We start from the raw sequence: 11,311 nt of genomic DNA, 5'->3' as shown, positions 1-11,311 counted from the left end.
CAAATGGATATGAATTGAATATGAATTAGTACACCTATACATAAATTACAACCAAATAGGTAAATGTATGAACTTTATTATTTAGGTTTGTAAGTTGCGAAATTTCAATATGGTTGGTGGACGAGGTTTTATGCAATTATCAATATGGTTCCTCCTTTTTCATTTTCTATTATTGATTTCAAAACGCATGTTCTGCCTCATGCTAAAAGTGGGCATGAATTTATACTTCTTGGAGAGACTTCCTCTGGAAATAATTTTACACAATAGGGTCCCCAAAGCTTTTTTCTGCCTTCACAGGTTAATCAGTCTTAACAGCAGCAGTGATTCCTTGAAGAATTTTTTTTTTGCGCCAGTAAAAACCTTAAAATTTAGCATCTGTTCTTATTAGATTGCCTAATTCATCCTAAACGTGCCTGCTCACAGCTCATCTATCTTAACTAACCTAAGCTTTCATGGTATATATACAGTTCCCTCTAACAAATTTATAGAAGCATTGGTTAATAAGCTCCATGAACACATTCTTCTTTTACACTGCCCTCATTTTTTTAAAAAAAAATCTTTCATCTAACATCACCAAGATGAAATTTTTATGGTACTGCTGCTTTGCACCTATCGGATTCCCAAAATTATCCCTATCTAGATCAAAGCTACCTCATAATCCAAACCAAGAACACTAGAAACCGAAACAAGAAGAAAACTTTAGAAACAAAAGAGGGGAATTCCTGTTACCAGAACGCAGTATAGTTGGAAAACCCTAGAGCAGACACCATGACCCCAATCGAAGCCCCAGCGAAGAGACATTGCCCCAATCTCAGCACCAATCCGCTCACTGTCCCAGGGCTCCCCACCAAAACCTTCATCCCCTTCTTCGAGAAACCCTAATTTCTCCCGGGTTGGAGATTTAGTGCTCTCTGCAATGTCAGAGAAGAATGGGTGTGTTAATGTTGGGGAGTTTTAAGAGGAGGATGAGGCGCCGCTGGAGCAAAGTCCAGAGAGGGACGCTCACGCTAGGGTTAGAACTTAGACAACTTAGACTTTATATCTTAGAGGTTTGGGTTAGCGGTTACGGGTTGTAAATATTGTAACTTTGGACCCGGATTATTATTACATTGCGGATATCCGTATCCACAACACTCATATCCGTTACCGAATCCGTATCCGAAAAAAATCCGAAATCATATCCGTATCTGTTACCGTATCCGCCCGGTTTCAAAATTGTCCTATCATATCCGTATCCGTTCGGATACGGATGCGGTTCGGTTCGGATATATCCGAACCGTTTGGCACCCCTAACTATAACCCTTAGTAGTCGACTACTCTGTATTTTTACAAAAACTTATATTTTGATCTATGACTTCAGTAGTCGACTACTAATCTAATTAGTCGACTACTAAGGGGTGAAAATATCATGTACAAAATATTTTTAGACTCAATGATTAACTAAATAGTCTAATGATTAACATATGAGATTTCTAATGTTAAACAACACACTAAGCCTGTGTTAGTGTGTTCTAATCTCTATGTGTGTGTATGTGTGAGTGATCAAGGCTTGTATAAAATTTCTAAGTAAAGAAAATATAAAAATTACATCTATATATAAGATCTTCATCTTCTTTACTTCTTGATGCCTTGAAATCATCTTGTACTTTGTTCATGTTGATAACTACATTGAAATGTTAGTACATACACATAGTGATTATGAATAAATTGTTATCATCAAAATTATATCATGGGGACATGATATCCAACATTCTCCCCCTTTTTGATGATGACAAATAATTTATGCATATGCAAGTATATTTTAAAAGAAATAAATATTAATAAACAAATATACTTACTCCTGCTGCATAAAGGCATATTAGAGTCTACAATTCATATTTTTGAGTCTATATAACATAATTCTGATATCATTCTCTCCCTTTGTCATTAACAAAAAGAAACATCAATCCTAAGCATGTCATAATTTCCTCTTGATGAGCTAACACTTCAAAAAGATTTTCCAAATTGTGAACATAGTCCATCACTTCACCCATCCATGTGGGTAGGCAAATACTTACCATAAATATCAAAATTTCGATAATTTCCATCTTCACAATCTGTTTGTAATAGAAGTATCTTATGAATACAAAAAATAAAATATAAACCTAGTAAGCAAGATTAAAAGAAGCATAAATTCATACATAGTCTTAAGCAATATAAATATAATAGCAACAAGCGACATATTACGTAAGTCTTAAGCAATATAAATATAATAGCAACATGCGACATATTACGTAAGTCTTAAAACAGATAACTAACACATAGTTTTTAACACATAAACATAAAGAAACCAAGTTAACACATAGATTTTTAAAACAAACATGAAACTAAGCCAAACACTACATGATGCATGCATGGTCCTCTAATATGAAGGTCCTAGAGGAGGTGGATGTCCTTGGAAAAAGGCATTGAGCTTCATATCCAAGTTATCAAATTTCTTGATTAACTCCTCCTGATTACTGATGATGTAATTGTTCTGGGAATAAAGAGCTCGCTGACCAGTTTCTAACTCAAGGATGCGTGCAGGCAATATGTTATATTGCACATCTGAGAAGCAAGAAGGTTCTGATTGCATTTGAGGTGGTTGTTGTCTAGAAGAAGGGCCTGCTTGACTTGAGCATTGTGGAATATCTTGTAAAATTTGTTCTTGAGGAGGGTGAGGCTCATCTTGGGGATTTTGATCATGAAGTTCAAAATTAGTTAACTTCATCCTAGTTAGGGCATTAGAGTCAAAGAACTCAATGGAACGAACGATAGAATTTTTTGATTCAAGATCGACATGAAATTTATCAAAGACCTTTGTTAAAAATACACCATAAGGAAGAAATCCTTTTGGTATAATCAAGAGATTGCCATAATAAATTTCAGCCCAATTAACTTGGATATTCCTCATTATAGCATATAAGGCTTTTGCTAAATCTAGGGAAATAAAATAAAAACTCCTAGTTTTTGGAAACATATTATAGGCTAAGATTTGAGCAATGAAACGAGGAATCAGACGAAGTTTATTTAAATTATTTAAAGGTTTACCATAACCCGAAAGAAAAATATGATTGGATAGCAAATTTACATCATTCATTTTGATTGATCTAAGAGATACACCTTTGAAGGGAATGTTAGAAAATTTTCCAATTGACTTAGAAGTCAATTCAATTTCTTTCTCTTTCACAAGTGTAGTTAATTTTTTAGTTCCACTAATAGTTCCTACACGAGTGATATTTGTGAAGAACAGTTGACCTAAAAAGTATAAGTGGGTTTTTTTATTTTTGGATGAAAATAACTCGAGCAATCCCACATTTTCAAAGTACGAACTAAAGTTCCAAGGGATGAAATCATCAAATTTCACAAAACGTCCTAGAAGAACTTCAAAGGTAGATATATTGTTAAATTCTTCAAGTAAATCAGGACTTTTTAAGTAAATAATAATTTCATCATTAACATTTGTATGAACGTGCTTAGCCTTCTTTGTTTTAGACATCATAATTCAAAAACAAGAACTTGGAAAGATCAAGATGAAGAACTTACCAAACTGTTGTGAACCCTAGAGACACACGTAGTAGTTGACTAATAATGGTTGTAGTCGACTACAAGAACTAAAATATTTAAGAAAACAAAGAACTTGATGGAAATTTTTGTAGAAAATGAAAGTTTGATGATGCCCTAACCTAGATTTGGTGGGTTCTGAAGTGGGGCAGAAGAGGGATCGGTTTATGGAGTATGAGAGAGTGGATAGTTTAGGATTTAGGATAGTTTTCGTAACTTAAGACTGTATGGTCAAGATTAGATCAACAAAAACAAATGTATGGTTTGTTTGGTGGAAATTTTATAGTAAATAAAATGAAAGAAATTTGATTTGTATTCTCTTAATCTTAATTATAATTTGAATTCGGATTACAAAAGAGAGGAGAATGATCTGGATTCCCCCTTTGTTTAATTCTGGGTTCTTTATAGTGACGATGGAGTACCTCCCTCGAATACTCGCGTCGAGTTTGCTCTCCGTTGATGATCCGAACGTCATGATTCACTGGAACGATATCTTCTCCTCACGATTTGACGTTGTGGAGAACTTGCGTGGCAAGTTTGAAACTCTGAACGAGTTAAAAACTTAGAGCGAGTTTAAACTCTTGAAAAAGAGTTGATTTGAACCGAAAATCGGTTAATATCCAAGTGAATTTGTTGTTGCTCAAGGATGCCTCAAGATCTCCTTGTTGCCAAGTATTTCTCTCCAGCTGATCTCCTCAAAAGCCAACATTTGATCTCTTCTTTGCTGCTAAAAAGAGGATCGATCCGAGAGCCAAAAACCGAGCCCGAACTCAATTGAGTTTCCCTTTATTTATAGGGGATTAAGGGGTATAACCGCCCCCTTAATTTACTCCTAAGTGGGGCTAAATGGGATGTAACCGCCCCCCTTAAATAGCTCCCTAAATCATGAGAAAAATGGTTTTGAAACCGTTCAGTTTGTGCATTGAACGAGTTAAACGCTGAAAAATAGCATTCAGGGCCCGAACTCTGCATTTTAGACTTAAAATGCAGAGTTGGGCCTATTTTGGTGGCTGAACGCACAGGTCGTGTTGCGTTGAAATGCAGAGTTGGGAGGCAGAGATGAACTCTGCGTTTTGAACCTGGGACGCAGAGTTGGGCTCTGCATGAACTCTGCGTTTTGAGTCCACGAACTCTGCATCTGGACTTGAATACTGGGTATAACCTCTGCGTTTTGATATTATAACACAGGGATGACCTCTGCGTTTTGATATTATAACACATGGATGACCTTTGTGTTTTGATGGTGAAATGCAGGGATGACCTCTGCGTTTTGATGTGAAGAGACCATCAATTTATGGTCTCTTTTGTTGGAGCGTTGCAAAGACTGTCATCTTATAATCTTCATCTTGGCTCCTTAAAAATATAAGAATCGTCAAATTATAACTCCCGATGTTGATTGTGAAGGTGGTTGATTAGAACTTTCATCAGTTGTTGTGAAGGTCGTCAGATTATAACTTTCATCGGTCTACGTGAAAGTCTTCAAGTTATAGCCTTCTGGAAGTCGTCAGATTGTAACTCCCATCATCGGTATTTGATGGGGGATCAACTATCTTTTGTGATTTTTAGACAGCCTACATGGTTAAGATTTGATCTAAATAGAATTTGATATAGGGCTAGGATTGATCAGGTTTAAAAGAGTGGTTGAGATGAAGTTCACTTAAATGTAATGGGTATTGGGTTTTGGATTTGATAAGTAAAAAATCCAATATGCTCAAAAACTGTAAATGTGAAAATTTGTGCATGTAGTCGACTACTAAGAAAAATAGTCGACTACACTGTAATCAACAGAATTCTGGATTCCAAATCTAACTCAGACTAGTTGACTATAGGTCAAATTAGTCAACTACATTATAATCAACAGAATTCTAGATTTTAGATTTAACTCAGACTAGTCGACTATAGGTCAAATTAGTCGACTACACTGCAATCAACAGAATGTCTTATATGCAATGCTTGTGCATGTAGTCGATTACTAACTTGATTAGTCGACTATTAAGACTGAATATACATATATATTGATTTTAAAACTTAGTTTAAATCTTTCAAAGAACATATACCTAATTCTCTTCTTAATTTAACATATATTTCTTCTTTTAAGGTTTTGTTAATATATCATCAATTTGTTTATCAGTTGAAATAAAATCTAAAGAAATAACTCCTTTTAGTACATTATCACGTAAAAAATGATGTCTTATGTCAATATGTTTTGTACGTGAATGTTGAATAGGATTTTTAGATAAATTAATTACACTTGTATTGTCACACATTATTGATGATATGGGACAAACTATACCATAATCAGATAAAGTTTGTTTTATCCAAAGAATTTGAGCACATGCAAGACTAGCAGCAATATATTCTGCTTTAGTAGTTGATAATGATACTGAATTTTGCTTTTTACTAAACCAAGATACAAGTGAATGTCCAAGGAAATGACATGTACCACTTGTACTTTTTCTATCATGGATGTAAAATCAGCATCACTGTATGATACTAAATCAAATGTGCTATTCTTAGGATAAAATAAACCATAATTTGTAGTATTTTTTAGGTATCTAAAAATTCTTTTTACAGCTTTAAGATGTGATTCTTTAGGATTAGACTGAAATCTAGTACATAAACATAACTAAACATAACTAAACATAATATCAGGCCTACTTGTAGTAATGTAAAGAAGTGAACCAATCATACCTCTATATAACTTTTGGTCAACATTCTTACCATTTTCATCTTTATCAAGAGATAAAGTTGTACTCATTGGTATTGGTTTACTTGTTGTATTTTCCATTCCAAAGTGATTGAGTAAATCTTTAGCATACTTTCTTTGGTTGATGAAAATCCCTTCCTTTAATTGTTTGATTTGTAGTCTAAGGAAAAAAATTAAATTCACCCACATGACTCATTTCAAATTCATCCTGCATAGTCTTTGCAAACTCTTGACAAATATTATCGTTAGTAGAACCAAATATTATATCATCTACATATATTTGAATTAATAGTATATCTTTATTAATTTTCTTTATAAAAAGTGTAGAATCAACTTTTCCTATTTCAAAACCAGAAGTTAAAAGAAAGTTTTTTAATCTATCATACCAAGTACATGGTGCTTGTTTTAGACCATACAAAGCCTTTTTAAGTTTAAAAACATGGTTTGAAAAACTTTTATTTTCAAAACCTGGAGATTGTTCTATAAAAACTTTTTTTTAATAAAACCATTTAAAAAAGAACTTTTAACATCCATTTGATATAATTTAAAATTCATAAAACATGCAAATGCAAGTAAAATTCTTATAGATTCTAAATGAGTCATTGGTGCATAGGTTTTATCATAATCAATACCTTATTCTTGATTATAACCGTGAGCAACTAATCTAGCTTTATTTCTAAAAACTTGTCCAGATTCATCTAATTTATTTCTAAAAATCCATTTAGTTCCAATAATGAACTTATCTTTTGGTCTAGGTACAAGATCCCAAATATTATTTCTTGTAAATTGGTTTAGTTCATCTTGCATAGCAATTATCCAAAAATTATCAAGTAAAGCTTCTTTTATATTTTTAGGTTCAATAATAGAAATAAAAACAGCATGAGCAATCAAATTAAAATGAGATCTAGTAATAACTTTATCAGAAATATTACCAATAACCAAATCATGTGGATGATTTTTAACTTCTACAAAATCCTTTGGTAAATCATTTTGTAAATTATCATCTTTGGAAACATCTAGTATTGGAGTATCATAAATAGAATCAATTAAATCATCATCATTATTTAAAACAGTAGGTGTTTTTGTAAAATTCTCATTAAAAGAAACATGCATAGATTCTTCAATGACTAAGGTTCTTTTGTTATATATTCTATAAGCTTTGCTATGGTTAGAATATCCAACAAATATTCCTGCGTCACACTTAGAATCAAATTTGTCCTAGTTATCATTTGTGTTTAAAATAAAGTATTTACAACCAAAAATTTAAAATAAGAAACTTTAGGAATTTTATCATAAAACAACTCATAACGTGTTTTCTTTAAAATAGGTCTAAATAAAATTCTGTTTTGAACATAACATGCTGTAAAGACAGTTTTGCCCAAAAATACTTTGGTAGGTTACTATCACATAATATGATTCTAGCACATTCTTGTAAAGTTCTATTCTTCCTTTCTATAACTCTATTTTGTGGAGCCGCTCGAGAAAAAGAAAAAGTGTGAGAAATACCATTTTTATCATAAAAAAATATAAAAAGTTCCTTTTCAAATTCTCCTCCATGATCACTACGAATAGTAATAATAGAAAAAGACTTTTGTTTTTGAATTCTTTTGCAAAAGATAGAAAACTTGTTAAAAGCATCATTTTTATGTTTAAGAAATATTACCCATGTAAATCTTGAAAAATCATCAACAAGTATAAATGTATATCTGCTTTTATTTAAAGATACAACTCTTGAAGGACCAAAAAGATCAATATAAATTAATTCTAGTGGTTTACTTATAGAAATTACATTTTTAGATTTAAAAGATGATTTATGTTTTTTTCCTTGTTGACATGCATCACACAAATTATCTTTATAAGAAAGCTTATGTAAACCTTTAACAGAATCATTCTTAGAAATTTTAGAAATATGTTTAAAGTTAACATGACCAAAACGTTTATGCCATAAAATGAATCATTAGAAGATGCAAGAAGGCAATGTTCATTAAAAATGTTATTCATAGATAAAAACATATATATTATTTTTTCTATGTCCTTTAAAATAATCATATCGATATCATAAATTAAGCAAGATTCTTTTTTTAAAAATAATTTAAAAACCTTTTTCACAAAGTTGACTTATACTAAGCAAATTATGTTTAAGACCATCGACTATTAAAACATTATCAATAATAGGTTTATTTGGATTACCGACCATTCAACTAAGCAAATTATGTTATCTCCAAAAGTGACGGTACTACTATCCTTATTTTGATAAGATGACAACAATTCTATATTACCGATCATATGTTTAGAGCAACCACTATCCAAAATCCACCTATTTTTCTTAGGTACTTAAAATGATAAACATTTATAATTTTGGTACCCATGCTATGTTGGGTCCATAAAATTAGCCTTTAAGAAACCAAACCTATGAAGAGTTTGATTTGCCTAAATAGTTATTTGATGAACAAACATCTTTAATAAAGATAGAAATATAAGACTTTTTCTTTAATGAAGTTATTTCTTTAGGTATCCAAATAGATAAATATTTTGATTTCTTTTTATATAAAATATTATCTTTAACATTATGTTCATGCATTTTAGAAGATGATTTTACAAAAATGTTTTCTTAGAAATATTTTTGTTAACATGAAAATCCAAACCTTTTGTCTTTTGAGATTCTTTTTGATATGTAAGTAAATTATTAAGATTTTCTTTACCTTTATTGAATTTACTAATATTCAAGCATAAATCATCATATGTTAATTTAATAGAAGAAATATTTTTATCTAAAACGTTAATGCGAATTTTTAAATTATTGCATTCTGATTTTAGATAAACATTCTCATTAGTCAAAATATGATTTGAATTTTTAAATTATTGCATTCTGATTTTAGATAAACATTCTCATTAGTCAAAATATGATTTTCTTTAAGTAAAGATTTATTTTTAGATAAACATTCTCATTAGTCAAAATATGATTTTCTTTAAGTAAAGATTTATTTTCCTCTTTCAATTTAATTACTTGAGAATTAGAAATAATAGAAGAATTAAAATCAAAATTTTCTTCAAGTTATCTTTTATTTTTACCTTTAAGAAAATTATGTGAAGCCTTTAATCTTAAAAAAGTTTCATATAATTCATTGAAAGTATCTAAAAGCTCTTCATTATCACTTACTTCATCTTATGTCATAAAACAAATATGGGCGCTTTCCTTTTCTTTAATTTCTTCATCCAAAGATGAATCATCACTATCATCCCATGTAGCCGCCAAAACCTTCCTTTTCTTGTTGCTTTGAATATTGTTGAAATAACTTAATTTTTGCTTATTTTTCAACAATAGACAATATTTTTTCATATGTCCTGGTTTGTTACATTTGAAACAAAATAAGTTATTTGAATCTAAAAATTTTGATTTGAACTTACCTCGTTTTATGAACTTTCGAAACTTGCGTGCAAACATGCTCATTTCTTCATCATCATCCGAATTTTTTTTATCGGAAGTAGTACTGAATGCAAGCACTTTCTGTTTTCGTCAAAAGTTGCCTTCATCGTTGATTTCATTAAAACTTCAAACGTTACAAATGAATTCAAATAACGAAAATAAAAATTACAACTTTCTTGAAAATAAACACAAGATCCGTTTATCGTCTCTTGCTTGCGTGGGTCTTTAGCCTGTGACGGGGACGTCGATATCCGTGGACTACCTGACAATCAGATCTGATCCAGAAAAATCGGGCAGAGCTTCGTCGATCCGCGAGGAGATCTAGAAACTTGAAGCGCCTATCTCGGATAAAGCGAGATATTTGCTCTTCTTAGGATTACCGACGAGGGGTAATGCTAAGGAACGGATGCGGGTGAGGTAGATCTGATGAAGAACTCTCTTGTGTTGAAGTGCTCGATCACTCTTCACTCCAGCAGGGCTTCGCCAATTCTCCAAAAATCCAGATCCCTAAAAAGTGAGGCCTAAGACTTCTATTTATCCTAGGGTGCCTAGACACCCCTGGGGTGTCTTGGCTTTGCCTAGACACCCCTGGGGTGTTTCGACTTTCCCGAGACACCCCGGGTGTCCCAGTTCAGCCTGAGACGCTCCGTTGCGTATGTTTGATTGTTTCCGCCGTAAATTCTTCGTCCGAACTCGGATTTGAGTGATTCCAAGTGCGTTGGAAGTCTGACGAAGAGTTCTACCCGCTCTGATGGTTGGATTATCTGTAGGATGAACGAGATATGGAGGGCGTTGTTCCTTTTGTAAACACCGCAGGGTTCCCGATTAGCCCGTGCCTTCGTAGTTTGTCGATTTGCTTCAATCGTTTCATCGACATCAATCGAACTCCTGTGGATCGGAAAGCGACGTTCATCATCGTTCTTTAACACTGAGCTGTTCGTGGAGACCTATGGGCAATTTTCGATGCCTACAGATACCCCCTCCAAAGCGTTCCGGACTCGTTTCTTTTATAGAAGAGGCTGGAATACTTTGGATGTGATTGGTCCAACCTTCAGTCGGCATAAAGGACCTGTAATTAGTTTCAACTCTTGGCTCCTTCGATTTTCGATCTATTCGATGCTTTGACAAATAACCGAAATTCTTCCGGCGCTACGTTTATCGCCTGGCCGTCGTCGGAGTCTCGAGTCTACCACCAGTGAGTTGAGTTTGACTCGTGTCATTGAACTGACTGTCTCTGTCACATTGTGATGACTTAAGGTTTTAGATCACCGTATGTTGACTTCTTGTCACAACGCGTTGACCGGCGTTGACCCTAGGGTTTCGAATCGTCGATCGTTGACTTTTGGTCGCAACGCGTTGACTAGCGTTGACCTAGGGTTACGCGTTGACCGGCATTGACCCTAGGGTTTTGAATCGTCGAACGTTGACTTTTGGTCGCAACGCGTTGACTGGCGTTGACCTAGGGTTACGCTTTGACCGGCGTTGACCCTAGGGTTTCGAATCGTCGAACGTTGACTTTTGGTCATAACGCGTTGACTGGCGTTGACCTGGGGTTACGCGTTGACCGGCGTTGACCCTAGGGTTTTGAATCGTCG

The sequence above is a fragment of the Asparagus officinalis genome, chromosome 1, assembly GCF_001876935.1.
Source record: "Asparagus officinalis chromosome 1, Aspof.V1, whole genome shotgun sequence".
NCBI lineage: Eukaryota > Viridiplantae > Streptophyta > Magnoliopsida > Asparagales > Asparagaceae > Asparagus > Asparagus officinalis.
This window is presented reverse-complemented; position numbering follows the sequence as displayed.